This window comes from Primulina huaijiensis, chromosome 4 (assembly GCF_012295235.1).
Source record: "Primulina huaijiensis isolate GDHJ02 chromosome 4, ASM1229523v2, whole genome shotgun sequence".
NCBI classification, from domain to species: domain Eukaryota; kingdom Viridiplantae; phylum Streptophyta; class Magnoliopsida; order Lamiales; family Gesneriaceae; genus Primulina; species Primulina huaijiensis.
Genome location: NC_133309.1, coordinates 7,584,350 through 7,588,326, shown reverse-complemented (window position 1 = coordinate 7,588,326; position 3,977 = coordinate 7,584,350).

Genomic DNA, 3,977 nt, shown 5'->3' with positions numbered 1-3,977 from the left:
GCAACGTATTCAGCTTCAGTGGTGGAATCCGCAACGTGTCTTGCTTGGAACTCTTCCAAGAGACAGCCGCACCATTAAGCATGAATACAAAACCAGAGGTCGATTTCGAATCATCTACGTCACATTGGAAGCTAGAATCAGTGTAGCCTTCCAATTTCAATTCTCCACCCCCATAGACCATGAACAAGTTCTTAGTTCTTCTCAAGTACTTAAGAATATCTTTCACGGCCTTCCAATGCATTGGACCAGGGTTCGCCTGATATCTGCTTGTAACACTCAGAGAGTAAGCAACATCATGACATGTCGATATCATACCATACATGATACTACCAATAGCTGACACATATGGAATACGTGTCATCATCTCTATCTTTCCATCAGTCTTGGGCCACATTGCATTAGATAGAGTAATACCATGACACATTGGTAAGTATCCTCTCTTGGACTCTTCCATAGAGAATCGCTTCAGAATGGTATCGATATAAGTGGCTTGGGTGAGTCCTAGCATACCTTTAGATCTATCTCTATAGATTTGTATTCCCAATACATAGGATGCTTCACCCATATCTTTCATGGAGAATTTACTTGCTAACCATACTTTAGTTGATTGCAATAATCCTACATCATTCTAAATGATTTGTATTCCCAATACATAGGATGCATCACCCATATCTTTCATGGAGAATTTACTTGCTAACCATACTTTAGTTGATTGCAGTAATGCTACATCATTCTCAATGAGTAGGATATCATCAACATAAAGTACTAGGAATGTCACTGCACTCCCACTAACTTTCTTGTACACACATGGTTCCTTAGGATTCTTAGCAAAATCAAACTCTTTGATAGTGCTATCAAATATGAGGTTCCAACTCCTTGATGCCTGCTTGATACCATATATTGATCTATGAAGTTCGCATACCTTATGCTCACTTCCCACTGATGTGTATCCCTCAGGTTGAGACATATAAATTTCTTCTTTGATGTCTCCATTGAGGAATGCAGTCTTTACATCCATTTGTCATATCTCATAGTCATACCATGCTGCTATGGCTTGTAGTATTCTAATGGACTTAAACATAGCAACTGGTGAAAAAGTTTCCTCATAGTCAACTCCTTGCCCTTGAGTATAACCTTTTGCAACCAGTCTTGCTTTGAAGGTCACTACCTTCCCATCCTCCCCAAGCTTTCTTTTGTAGATCCATTTGCATCCTATGGGAACGATTCCCTCAGGTGGATCCACTAATGTCCAGACTTGGTTTGAATACATAGAGTCCATTTCTGACTGCATGGCTTCAAGCCATTTGGTTGAATCAGTATCATATATTGCTTCTTTGAAATCCATTGGATCACATCCAACACAAGACTTATCATGGTCTTGTTCATGAAGAAGTGTATATCTTGCAGGTGATCTAATAATCTTATCAGACCTTCTAGGAGTTTGTACTTCAACTACTGGTTGTTGGGAAATGGGTTCAACTTCTATAGTTGAGGGAGCATCTTGAATTTCTTCAAGTTCTATCATCTTGCCTTTTCTATCTAATATAAATTCCTTTTTCAAAAAGGTGATATTCCTTGAAACAAACACTTTTTGTTTCATTAGGGTGATAGAAATAATATCCAACAGAATTCTTTGGATATCCTACAAAATAGCACAAAGTGGATCTACTATCCAATTTGTCTCCCACTGTCTGCTTCACGTAAGCAGGACATCCCCATATTCTCATGTAAGAATACTTGGGAGTTTTTCCCATCCATATCTCATATGGTGTTTTATCCACTGCTTTAGTATGAACATTATTCAACAATATTGCCGCAGTTTCAAGCGCAAAGCCCCAAAACGATGTAGGCAATTCAGTGAATCCCATCATGGATCGAACCATGTCCAACAAGGTTCGCTTACGACGTTCAGAAACACCATTAAATTGTGGTGTTGCTGGTGGAATCCACTGTGAGAGAATCTCATTCTCTTTTAGATAACCCAAAATTTCAGCACTCAAGTATTCTCCACCTCGATCAGATCGAAGTGTATTAATACTTCTTTCTAGCTGTTTTTCTACTTCAGATCTGAATTCTTTGAACCGTTCAAATGCTTCAGATTTGTGTTTCATCAAATAAACATACAAATACCTCGAATGGTCATCGGTAAAGGTAATGAAGTAGGATTGCCCATATTTTGTGCTAACACTTAGCGGGCCACAAATGTCTATGTGGATCAAATCCACAAGACCATGCGCACGTTCCACGTTTCCATCGAATGGAGTCTTAGTTATTTTTCCTTTTAGACAGGACTCACAAGCAGGTAGAGAATTTATGTCTGACAAGTCAAACATGCCTTCTCCCACTAGCTCGTGCATCCTCCTTTTGGAAATATGACCTAGTCTAGCGTGCCATATTTGTGCGAGATTTGGATCATCTAATTTTCTTTTGTTTGTTGAAGAAATCCTGTTTACTTTGGACATTCACTTATCATTTCCAAAACATTTTTGGCCCAGATAATTTCTTATGTCCATTCTTCTTGCAGTGAAACAAATATGTTCTGACTTATCGGGTTTTGTGGACCCTTTAAGTGTCCTTCGGAGTTTGCCTCTTATTGGGTCTTTCTTGTGAGGGGCAGAACATTTCTTTCCCTTACATTGCGGGCCACTTTTTTCCTGACAACAAGCCCAACTAGGAAACAACATTTTCCTATTTTATGATGACTTCATAAGTCATAAGCATGTTGAATAGCTCTTCAAGGCTATCATCAATCTTATTCAAATTGAAGTTCAACATAAACCTGTCAAATGAGAAAGAGAATGACAACAAATTGATCTAGTAACTCGTTAGGAATCACATATTCCAAGCCCACCATATTTTCAATAAGTCCAGTCATACGTACACCACGCTCATGGGCCAAAGCCCCATCTTGCATGCGTGTAGTCATGAGCTCCTTGAAAGTGGTGTGCATCATTGTATGAGTTTCATGAACCATGCAACTCTTGCACGTGTATTCGAATGTCAGCAGCATTCAACATTTCCTCAAATTGTCCCTACAGTTCATTTGACATAGAAGCGAGTACATTACACTTTAGCTTGCACACTATGGTCCCACCATATTGCATGCATTGTCAGTTCAGCAAGACTGACATTAGTGTGTATGTCATTTTCTCCGAATTTAGAACAATTTTTCCAACCAGTCTTGAAAATTAGATTCGGTTAGCCTTTTAATAACAAAAATGGATTACGTAACGAAATCGAAAATATACTGATATGGAAACAGAATAATGGTTGTTGATTATTTTAAAATAATTTTAAGATATAAAATATGGATTTTTTATTTTATAAATCACCTCCCACTATTTTGACATTTCCACCACCCTCTGATGAAAAAGAGAAATCGTATTTCCCTAGTGGGCACGTAGAGTCCAATTAGCCAATTATAATCCCGAATAATATCAGCCAATTATAATTTCTAAAAGGTAGAATCCAATTGCATCCCTAGCAACCTCTGCGTGTTTTGCTTCACGTTTAATAAGGACCCAATAATATGACGCCGTTTATTTTCACGTGTCAAACTAACCCATCAATATTGAATTATAGTGGACGGTCGCCATGAGTTNTCAACCACGGTTGATAGAAGGCAAGGAAAAATTAAACTCTTTTAATTTTTACTTTTTCGGTTTGATATAAATTTTGAATCTTATTCAAAATGAGGGATTTTAATTTTAAAATTGTCTCATCATTTTAATTTTAAAAACGCGTGCCATGAGTTTGTATGTTTGCCGGATTCATGCAACTATATTATTTAATAATATACATACATGCATACTACTATATATCACATATATCATAATATGACATTCAACAATAAATAAGGATGATCGATCGCCGACACTATTAGATCCATGTGAGCCATACATGGATACAGGTCCAAACCTAGGTGAATGCAGGGATGCAAATGCAATTTATTACAAAAGCTTCCAATATTTTACATG